At 38.4% G+C, this 12,505-nt stretch overlaps 1 protein-coding gene across 1 annotated transcript in view; it reads left to right on the forward strand.

Moving 5' to 3' along the window:
- The window catches only part of LOC106096041 (uncharacterized), a 60,932-nt gene that overhangs the window by 27,660 nt on the left and 20,767 nt on the right, over positions 1-12,505 (forward strand). The window lies entirely within an intron of this gene.

The following is a 12,505-nucleotide window of genomic DNA, read 5'->3' on the forward strand; positions in this document are numbered from 1 at the left end:
TCTTGCGGATTATGGTATCCACGTTGTGGATAGTGTAATCCACTTTGTGGATAGTGTAATCCCCTTTGTGGATAATGTTATCCACGTTAAGGTTAATTTTATTCATGTAATGGATTGTGTTATCCACATTGTGGATAATGTTATGCATGTAGTAGATTATGTTATCCACGTTGTGGATAATGTTATCCACGTTGTGGATAATGTTATCCACGTTGTGGATAATGTTATCCACGTTGTGGATAATGTTATCCATGTAATGGATTATGTTATCCACGTTGTGGATGATGTTATCCACGTTGTGAATAATGTTATCCATGCATTGGATAATGTTATTTACTTTGTTGATAGTGTTATCCATTTTATGCATAATGATATCCACATTGAGGTAAATTTTATCCATGTAATGGATTATGTTATCCAAGTTGAGGATAATGTTATCTATGTTGTCGAAAATGTTATCAACGTTGTGGATAACGTTATCCTCGCAGTGGATAATGTTATCCACGTTGTGAATAATGTTATTCACGTTGTGGATAATGTTATCCACTTTGTGGATAATCTTATCTACCTTGTGGATAATGTTATTCACGTTGTGGATAATGTTATCGACGTTGAGGGTAGTATTATCCAAGTTTTGGATAATGTTATTCAAGTTGCGGATAATGTTATCGACGTTGTCGAAAATTTTATCGACGTTTTGGATAATGTTATCCTCGATGTGGATAGTGTTATCCACGTTGTGAATAAAGTTATCTACGTTGTTGATTATGTTATCCACGTTGTGGATAGTGTTATCCACGTTGTGGATAGTGTTATCCATATAAGGGTTAACGTTGTCCACCTTGTGGATAAGGTTAACTACTTTGTGGATAATCTTATCTACATTATGGATAAGTTATTCACGTTGTGGATAATGTTATCCACGTTGTGTATAATGTTATCCATATTGTAGATAAATGTTCCCACGTTGTGGATAATGTTATTTAAGTTGTGGATTATGTTTTTCACTTTTTGGCTATTGTTATCCACTTTTTTTATAATGTTATCCAAGTTGTGGGTAATGTTATCGACATTTTATATAATTTTATCTACGTTGTGGTGATTTTATCTACGTTGTGGATAATATTATCCACGATGTGGATAATGCTGATGGCGTAAATTGTGTTATCCAAAACGTAGATTATGTTATACACAAAGTGTATTGTGTTATCCACACGTGGATAATGTTATCCACATCGTTTATAATGTTATCCATATGGTGTATAACGTTATCCACAACGTGTATAATATTATCCACACCGTGGTTAATGTTATCCAAAACGCAGATTTTGTTATCCACAACGTGTATTATGTTATCCACAACGTGTATTATGTTATCCACATCGTTTATAATGTTATCCATATGGAGTTTAACGTTATCCACAAAGTGTTTAAAGTTATCCACACCGTGGTTAATATTATCCATAGCGTGTGTTATGTTATACACAACCTGTATAATATTTTACACAACCTGGATAATGTTATCCACATCCTGATAATGTTATCTACCGCCTGGATAATGTTATTCACATCGAAGTTTAGATTGTAGGAAACATTACACAGAAATTTTGTTATATTGCCATATATATAAGGGAATCTTTAAATTATTTTATTACAAGTCCAATGTCCTACGTTAGAATCTCTCCTAAGGGTTGGTTTTCATCGATAGAAATTATAACCCAAATGGAAGATTCGTTTCGATACCCTCCATCATAGGAGGGGGGTATACTTAATTCGTCATTCCATTTGTAACACAACGAAATATTGATCTGAGTATACATGATAAGTTGATTTATCCATGCCCTTCCGTCTATCTGTCTGTTAAAAGCACTGTAACCTTCGAGGAATACAGCTTGGCTAGCTTCGAGGAATAAAACTTGGCTAGCTTCGAGGAATAAAACTTGGCTAGCTTCGAGGAATTAAGCTTGGCTAGCTAGCTTGAAATTTTACGCAAGTAATTCTTATTAGTGTATATCAGTAGGGATTATAAATGTTTCCATGTTTTCATATAGCCGCCATAAAGGCCTCTAGATGGCGCAATTCTTATCTGATGCTTAGTGTGGTCAACTGTGCTTAGTGTGGTCAAAATTTGGTTTTTAACCTGATATAGCTGCCATATAAAACGATCTCCCGATTATACATCTTGAGCATCTAGAGGGCGCAATTATTGGGTTGCCCAAAAAGTAATTGCGGATTTTTTAAAAGAAAGTAAATGCATTTTTAATAAAACTTAGAATGAACTTTAGTCAAATATACTTTTTTTACACTTTTTTTCTAAAGCTAAAAGTAAAGCTAAAAGTAACAGCTGATAACTGACAGAAGAAAGAATGCAATTACAGAGTGACAAGCTGTGAAAAAATTTGTCAACGCCGACTATATGAAAAATCCGCAATTACTTTTTGGGCAACCCAATATTATCCGATGTGGCTGAAACTTTACAGGAAGTGGTTAGTTGTGCCTTCCAACAAGTATGTTAAGTATGGTTTTAATCTGTTCATAACCTGATATAGCTCCCATATAAAACGATCTCTCGATTTAAGTCCTTGATCTCCTATAGGTCGCAATTCTCATAGGATTTGGCTGAAATGACCTCTACTGGGTTCCATTATCCAAACCTAGTATGGCCCGAATCTGATGTATCTTAACCAAATATAGCTCCAATTATGCCTTGTTTACCTATAGAGAAGAATGCTATCCATGATGGAGGGTATATAAAATTCGGTCTGACCGAACATTGCACACTTTTACTTGCTTAGACTTGTTTGTAATGTTTTCTCATTTCCCCTTTCTCGGGAGAACAAACAAACAAACTTAGAGGGGAAATATTTAAATTGTAATTGAGCCATTTTCAATTTTAATACTTTGTTTGCTTGATTTTGTTTGTCTATCATGGCCTTCGAGGGTAATCGCATCTTTTGCACGATTGGAGGGGGACCATCTGGCCTGGCCTAAATTATATTCTCGATGGACATAAACCAAAGTAAGCGAAACCCTTTTTCCAAGCATTGCTCCTCTGGCTTATTTTCATTGCTTTCATTGGATTCTTATGTTAATTTGGCTGTTTTTCAAAGTTTTATGGCTGCAGAGAGAAGTTTCTTCCGCTTGTGTGGCAATTTTTGGATGTTGCTGTTTGTGTCACATTAAATATGAAGGCACACAAGTTGGCTTTGGGCATTAATCCATGGCTCTGTGTCTAGGGGCTTTGTGGAAAATTTCCACCAATATTCGTACTTCTTGTTGTTCTTTCGCCACGTTTAAAACAGCGGAAGCAAAATGAAACATTTCTTATGCTGCCCAATTTATTTGGAGAGCTTAAAGCTATTAAGGCCATGTATTTTATGGATAAGTCTTTAAAAAAATTAAATGTCATATTGTATTTTGACCAAGCTACGCAGGGCACAAATTTTTTCTTTAATGGGCTTTTTATAAGTAAAAAAAAAAACTTGTAAAAGAAGAAAAGTCAATGAACTCCAACTATGCCGAAGCATATCTAATCTTGGCTTTTGAAAGCATCAACAGCTGCTATTGTGGTGGAAAACCGTTGAACTCAAAATTTATTTTTATACCCACCACCGAAGGATGGGGGTATATCCAACGAAATATCCATTTCTGACCCCATAAAGTATTTATAATCTTGATCAGCGTAAAAATCTAAGACGATCTAGCCAGTCCGTCCGTCTGTCTGTTGAAATCACGCTACAGTTTTTAAAATGGAGATATTGAGCTGAAACTTTGCACAGATACTTTTTTGTCCATAAGCAGGTTAAGTTCGAAGATGGACCATATCGGACTATATCTTGATATAGACCATCCACCGATTTAGGGTCTTAGCCTCATAAAGAAATATTTATATTCCGATTTTGCTGAAATTTGGGACAGTGAGTTGTGTAAGGCCTTTCGACATCCTTCTTCAATTTGGCCTAGATCGGTTCAGATTTGGATATAGCCCCCATATAGACCGATCCGCTGATTTAGGGTCTTAGGCCCATAAATGCCACATTTATTATCCGATTTTGCTGAAATTTGGGACAGTGAGTTGAGTTAGACCATTCGACATTCTTCTGCAATTTAGCCGATACAGGCTTTGGATATAGCTGCCATATGGATATAGCTGCCATATGGACCGATCATCCGATTTAGGGTCTTAGACTCATAAAAGCCACATTTATTATCCGATTTTGTTAAAATTTGGGACAGTGAGTTGCGTAAGGCCACTCGACATCCTTCTGGAATTTGGCCCAGATCGGTCCACATTTGGATATAGCTGCCATATAGACCGATCTCTCGATTTGAGGTTTTGGTCCCATAAAAAGCGCATTTATTTTCCGATTTCATCGAAACTCCGGATGTAGAGTTGTGTAAGGCTCTTCGACATCACACTCCAGATCGGTTCAGATTTGGATATAGCTGCCATATAGACCGATCTCTCGATATAAGGTCTTGGGCCCATAAAAGACACATTTATTGTCCGATTTTGCTGAAATTTGAGACAGTGAGTTGCGTTAGGCCCTTCAACATTTTTCTCTAATTTGGCTCAGATCGGTTAAGATTCGGATATGGCTGCCATATAGACCGATCCACCGATTTAGGGTCTTAGGACCATAAAAGGCCTATTTAAAGTTCGTTTTCGACAAAATTTGGGACAGTGAGTTGTGTTAAGCCCTTCGACATTCTTCTTCAATTTGGCTCAGATCGGTCCAGATTTGGATATAGCTGCCATATAGACCGATCTCACGATTTATAGTTTTGGACCCATAAAAGGCTTATTGATTGTCCGATTTCGCCGAAATTTGGGATAGTGAGTTGTGTTAGTCTCTTCGACATCACTCTTCAGATTGGCCCAGATCGGTCCAGATTTTAATATAGCTGTCATATAGACCAATCTTTCGATATAAGTTTTTGGGCCCATAAAAGGCACATTTATTGTCAGAATTCGCCGAAATTTGAAAAATTCAGTTGCGTAAGGCTCTTCGAAAACTTTCTGCAATTTGGCCCAGATCGGTCCAGATTTTGATAAAGCTGCCATATAGACCGATCTCTCGATATAAGGTTTTGGGCCCATAAAGGGCGCTTTTATTGTCCGATGTCTCCAAAATTTGGGACAATATGTTATGTTAGGACCTTCGACAACCTTCTTCAATTTGGAACAGATCGGTCCTGATTTGGATATAGATGCCATATAGACCGTTCTCTCGATTTGAGGTTTTGAACCCATAAAAGGCGTATTTATTGTACGATGTCTCCGAAATTTGGGACAATGAAATGTGTTAGGCCCTTAGACATTCTTCTTCAATTTGGCTCAGATCGGTCCAGATTTGGATATAGCTGCCATATAGACCGATCTCTCGATTTAAGGTTTTGGACCCATAAAAGGCGCATTTATTGTTCGATTTCGCCGAATTTTTTTTCTTCCTTTTGCGTATTACAAACTAATTCAATTAGTTATGATACCCTATTCCACAGTAGTGGTGTAGGGTATAATAACATGCTTTTCAAGCCTTCTTCTCCAGGTTTTGTCTCTTCCATTCCCTGTACACCTTGCTATTCTTTAAATTTTTTATGTACAAATAACATCCACATCGTTTGTTGCAACAAATGCTAACAAATGTTGCAGTTTAATATTTGTTAAATAACAATAAAAAAAAGTTCCTCAACAACTTTGCATTTCAGTATATCTGTGATGTATTCTTATTTAACATTGCTTAAATTGTGCAAAAGTTTTTTCTCTTCTGAATGAATTATTTTGTATGTGCAATAGAAAACCCCTCTTTACAAATTTCCATGGAAAAATAATCCAATGCAAATGTTTTCCCTCGAAGTGTGTGGTAATTGTAAGACAATACTTTGTTTAAATGAGTTCTGGGGAGAAGGAAACGAAAAAAGCACAGACATGCAAATAGTGTTTATGGTTATGCAAGATATTAGGGTGTCCCAACAACGAGTCAAAAAAATTTCATCATATTGCAACTGAGAGCAGGTTGTGTAAGATATGCCAAAATTCTGTTTTTTTTTCTCTTACCCTACCCTAGGATAGGTTAAGCCTTTGTAATCCGATCAAGTTTACATCTTTGCTGCAGGTGCTTCTTGCTCTACCCTAATAAACACAAAATTCTATATTACATGATGTACTTTAATAAATACTCAAAGGAAGTTGTAATACCCCTTTTTCAATGTGATTTTCCATTTTGTTTTCCATTTGCTTACAAGGGGGAAAACTGTGCACTCACACCGAAGATAATGTCTTTGAGTTCTTGGAAAACAAAATTTTAAACTTTAATCGATTGTAGAAATGGAATTTTCCAGAAAAGTTATATGACTATCAGTAAGTTGTAGTGTGATTTGTTGCGCTTGTTGGTAGCATTGCATTAAGCCTTGTATGCGGTTTTTGAGAATATCCAAGGTCACATGGCATCTTGATTTGGTATAGAAATTACCGCAGACAATGACTGTTAGTCATGGAAGAAAACGAACAACAAGTAAATTGGCCACGGCTAGTCCTCTATGGAACAGAAGGAAGACTTCATGCACATCAATGATGGCTGCCCAATTTGAATTTCAGTTTAAAGATAAGGCATTTCCATTTTATAGTAAAAAGGCCCCCATGACATTAAAACAGTGTTGTTCACATGTGCCAGTGTGTGCAATATTTCCAAGCCCATCGGCTTATGTTCCTGTGCATGTACACCCATATGAGCAACTGTGTGTGTGTGTGTGTATTTGCCTGCCACTGCATTAAAATCATTCTAAGCGTCTACTGTGCGATAATATGTAGGGTAACGAAGAGTTTTCTTCTTTAGCTGGGGTATGGCTGGCGGGGAAAGGGTCAGTCACAGAAATTTATAATTTCAGAGGCATTGCAAGAGAAACGCGGTATGAATGGTATCGATGTTTATCGGTTTATTCATAAAAACTCAAATTGATAGAGGGATTGATGATAAACGCGAAGCCGCGCTCACTGGGAAGACCAGAGTAAGTACACCGATGGTGGATCGGGGTGTCATAAGGTTTTAGGCGCTTAGAAGGTTTGGCTAAGTACTCCGGCTGTAGATCTTACGATGCTCAGTTGGTTAGGCACGTTTGGTTATCCGGCTTCTGACCTGAAAGTCCAAAAGGCGGCAGGTCACGTGGAGACCTAGCTAAGTACTTTTGTTAGGGTGTTCTGGCGATCCTCAGGGAAAAACAAGGCACGTGCGGATACCAGGCTAAGTACACCAGCTATACAGATCCGGTCAAGTGTAGGGGTTCCGAGCGTGGCTTCTGGAATGAGTCTTAAGTAGAGACCTGGTAAAGTACTCTCGGTATAGGAAGATTGTCTTATCGGTGAGATAATAGCGGTCAATTGTTCAAAATTGTTCATGCTACCAAATCTTTATTCATTTTTATACCCACCAACGAAGGATGGGGGTATATTAATTTTGTCATACCGTTTGCAAGACATCGATGTAGGGTCTTAGGCCCATAAAAGCCAGATTTAAAGTCCGATTTTGCTGAAATTTGGGACAGTGAGTTGTGTTAGGCCCATCGACACATTTCTGAAATTTGGCCCAGATCGGTCCAGATTTGAATATATCTTCCATATAGACCAATTTCTCGATTTAAGGACTTGATACCATAAACTCCGCATTTACTGTCCGATTTTGCCAAAAATTTGAGACAGCGAATTGTGTAAGGCCCCTCGACACATTTCTGAAATTCCGCCCCGATCGGTCCAAATTTGGATATAGCTGCCATTTAGACGCATTTATTGTCCGATTTTGCCAATATTTGGGACAGTGAGTTATGTTAGACCCCTCGACACATATCTGAAATTTGGCCCAGAACGGTCCAGATTTGAATATAGCTGCCATATAGACCGATCTCTCGATTTAAGGACTTGATACCATAAACCCCGCATTTACTGTGCGATTTTGCCAAAATTTGGGGCATTGAATTCTGTTACACCCATCGAAATTTTTCTTCAATTTGACCCAGATCGGTCCAGATTTTGATATAGCCATATAGACCGATCTTTTGATTTAATGTTTTAGGCCCATAAAAGACGCATTTAAAGTCCGATATTGCAGAAATTTTGGACAGTGAGTTAGGCTCCTCAACATTTTTCTGCAATTTGGCTCAGATCGGTCCAGATTTGGATATATGCTGCCATATGGACCGATCCCTCGATTTAAGGTCTTGGGCCTATAAAAGGCGCATTTATTATCCGGTTTCGCCGAAATTTGGGACAGTGAGTTGTATAGGGCCCTTCCATATCTCTCTTTAATTTGGCCCAGATCGATTCAGTTTTGGATATAGCTGCCATATAGACCGATCCTCCGATTTAGCGTCTCAGGCCCATAAAAGCCACATTTATTATCCGATTTTGCTGAAATTTGGGACAGTGAGTTGTGTTAGGTCCTTCGACATTAGTTTCCAGTTTAGCCCAGATCGGTCCAGATTTGGATATAGCTGCTATATAGACCGATCTCTCTATTTCTGGTCTTGTGCACATAAAAGGCGCATTTATTGTCCAATTTCGCCGAAATTTGGGACAGTGGGTTGTGATAGGCCCCTCGACATCCCTCTTTAATTTGGCCCAGATCGGTCCAGATTTGAATATAACTGCCATATAGACCGATCTCTCGATTTTAGGTTTTGGGCCCATAAAAGGCGCATTTGTTGTTCAATTTCGTCGAAATTTGGGACAGTGGGTTGTGATAGGTCCCTCGATATCCCTCTTCAATTCGGCCCAGATCGGCCCAGATTTGGATATAGCTGCCATATAGACCGATCCCTCGATTTCAGGTCCTGTGTCCATAAAATGCGCATTTATTGTTCGATTTTGCAAAAATTTGGGACAGTGAGTTGTGTTAGGTCCTTCGATATTAGTTTCCAGTTTAGCCCAGATCGGTCCAGATTTGGATATAGCTGTCATATAGACCGATCTCTCGATTTTAGATTTTGGGCCCATTGAAAGGCGCATTTATTGTCCAATGTCGTCTAAATTTGGGACAGTGAGTTGTGTAAGGCCAGTCGACATTATTCTTCAATTTATCCCCGATCGGTTCAGTTATGGATATAGCTGCCATATATACCGATCTCTCGATTTTAGTTTTTGGGCCCATAAATGGTGCATTTATTGTCCAATGTCGTCGAAATTTGGGACAGTGAGTTGTGTAAGGCCAGTCGACATTCTTCTTCAATTTGTCCCCGATCGGTTTAGTTTTGGATATAGCTGCCATATATACCGATCCTCCAATTTAGAGTCTCAGGCCCATAAAAGCCACATTTATTATCCGATTATGCTGAAATTTGGGACAGTGAGTTCTGTTAGCACCTTCGTCATCGTTCTTCAATTTGGCTCTGATCGGATCAGATTTGGATATAGCTGCCATGTACACCGGTCCCACGATTTAAGGTTTTGGGCCCATAAAAGACGCATTTATTATCTATGTCGCCGAAATTTGGGACAGTGAGTTGTGTTAGGCCCTTCAATATTTATCTTTAATTTGGCTCAGATCGGTCCAGATTTGGATATAGCTGCCATATAGACGGATCTATCGATTTAGGGGTTTAGGCCCATAAAAATCGTATTTATTGTCCAATGTCGCCGAAATTTGAGAAAGTGAGTTGCGTTAGGCCCTTCGACATCTCTCTTCAATTTGGTCCAGATCGGTCCAGATTTGGATATAGCTGTCATATAGACCGATCTCTCGATTTTAGGTTTTGGGCCCATAAAAGGCGCATTTATTGTCCAATGTCGTCGAAATTTAAGACAGTGAGTTGTGTTAGTGCCTTCGACATTCTTCTTCACTTTGGCCTAGATCGGTTCAGATTTGAATATAGCTGCCATATATACCGATCTCTCGATTTAAAGTCTTGCTCCCATAAAAGCCGCATTTATAATCCGATTTCGCTGAAATTTGACACAGTGACATCCATATCGTACATGGTTCAGATCGGTCCATATTTGGGTAGAGTTACCAAAAAAATCAATATTTTGTTCTACAAAATGAACAATGACTTGTGCTTATGAGACCACTCAATGTCCGATCCGAAATCGGAGCATATTTCGATATAGCTGCTATGGGGTTATAAATAATGAATTTTTCACCGGATTATGATAAAAGGTGGTTTACACATAATCTCGAGGTGGTGGGTATCCAAAGTTCGGCCCGGCCGAACTTAACGCCTTTTTACTTGTTTTTTCTGCTTTTACTCCAAGCTTATTTTGTATTATCTGTTATCACAATCCATTTGGTAGATGTCTTAGAAATATATTATACCTGGAATTTACTTTGCATAGTTGTAAGGGTTTTCCAATAAGAGATGTAATTTGGTTTTCAATAAAAAATACCATTTTTTGGAAATAAATGATTGGATGTTTACTACATAATTAAATCGAAGGTATGCCGTTATTGAAAAAAAAACATCAACCACCACAACCAACCTTACAGCACCATTCCGGTTGATTCAGAACAGCACCTCTTGTTGGAAAACCCTATACAAGCCTTAAAAAAATACAACCAATGCCTTTGATCTACTTAGTATTTCTTTGTATTGTAGAACACAATGCTTAGAGTAAAATGCTTTAAAATATTTCTTAGAACCCAATTTAGCCCATTGTAATTGAGTTCACAAGGATCAATCACAATTGTGAACAACGAAAAAAAAAACAGAAAGTAAAAATCAATAAATGTCAGTATCATAGAAACCAATTACCCGCCGTCCATAGCCATTTCATGTACAAAGAAGGCAGTTCTGATAAAATGCGATTTAAAAAAACGACTAGAAGCAAATTAAATTTCCTGAGAAAGCTAACTACTGCCCAATTCTGGAAAATTAAGGCTATTTGCTTGTACAATAAAACTTTGTAAAAGTTGTCAATTCATACAAATACTGTGGGAAAATAGTTGATTACAACTCGCCTAGACTTACAGTGACATGGGGTTTAGTTTTTTTAAAAAATCAGAAAAATATGTTGCATACATGTGTGACATATGACATATGCAATGAAATACACAAAACTTTATCTTTAAAATACTAGATTTAAACAACCGGATCGAATCTTACATACCCTCCCTTAAGGGGAGGGTCCGGCTCCACCCGATATCTAAAAATTATATAGCCAATGTTTCCTTCCCCAATACTTCGATTCGATTTTGTTTGCCAGATTCGAAATCTACTCCCGAATGCCTTTCATTTGAGACCAATATTGAAATGAACGCCCAATATGTCTGTTTGAGGGAGTTTTGGGGTGGGGGCTGCCCGATGGGTACAAATACAAACAAATTTTGCCCATGAACATTCCACAAAGGAACAGGGGCAAACTTCTCACCTATCAATGAGTGTAGTCCGATTCAAGTTTAAGCTCAATGATATGGGGCCTCCTTTTTATAGCCGAGTCCGAACGGCATGCCGCAGTGCGACACCTCTTAGGAGAGAAGTTTTACATGGCATAGTACCTCACAAATGTTGCCAGCATTAGGAAGGGAAAACCACCGCTGAAGATTTTTTTCTGATAGCCAGGATTCGAACCCAGGCTTTTGGCGTCATAGGCGGACATGCTAACCTCTGCGCTACGGTGGCTCGATGGGTACTTAGACTAAAATTCTAATACCATATTCGTATTCTTCTTTTCAATACCTTTCATTTGATACCTATATTCCGATCGGTCCACTTTTGATTTTGGGATGTGTTTTTGGCATGAGTGGGAGGGTCCTTCACCCTTCTTTCAGTCCATACGGAACAAATAAACCAAGTCCCATATATCTGTGATTGGCTAATGTTCCCAATTTGGTCGTTTTTGAGGTGGGTGGGGTGACCCCTATACTTCGACATGAATTTGTATGCCAGATTCGTTATCTACTCCCGCATACTTTTCATTTTATATCCATATTGTCCTTATCGGTCCACTATGGATTTTAGGTGGTGTTTTTGGCATAAGGCGGAGGGTCCGCCCCCTTCCGATATCAATAAATTATAAAGCCTTTTCCTACTTCCAGACCTCATTCGTAATCTACACCCGAATACCTTTCATGTGAGTCCCATATTGTCATGATTGTTAAATAAACCTATTTTAAGGGGTTTTGGGTCTGGGGCGGTCCCCGGGTACTTGAACCCATCTTTAATTATGAAATTCGTACTCTACTCTTGAATACCTTTCATTTGAATCGTATATTGTCCCCATCGGTCCACTTTTATTTTTGGGTATTACTTTTGGGGTAAGGGGGAGGGTCCTCTCCCCTTACGACATCAAAAAATTATATAGCCTATGTTTCCTTGCAGACCAGCCTACACAATCTGTGCAATTATCAAGGTAATCGATTCAGCCGTTTTTGAGTCTATACAGAACAAACAGACATACAAACAAACAAACGTAACTTCCAACTTCCGTTACTCGGCGTAACTTTCAACAAATGTGCCAAATGTGGTCTGAATCGCTTCATAACCTCATAAAACTGCCATATAAACAGATCTTGGGTTTTGA

This window comes from Stomoxys calcitrans, chromosome 4 (assembly GCF_963082655.1).
Source record: "Stomoxys calcitrans chromosome 4, idStoCalc2.1, whole genome shotgun sequence".
NCBI lineage: Eukaryota > Metazoa > Arthropoda > Insecta > Diptera > Muscidae > Stomoxys > Stomoxys calcitrans.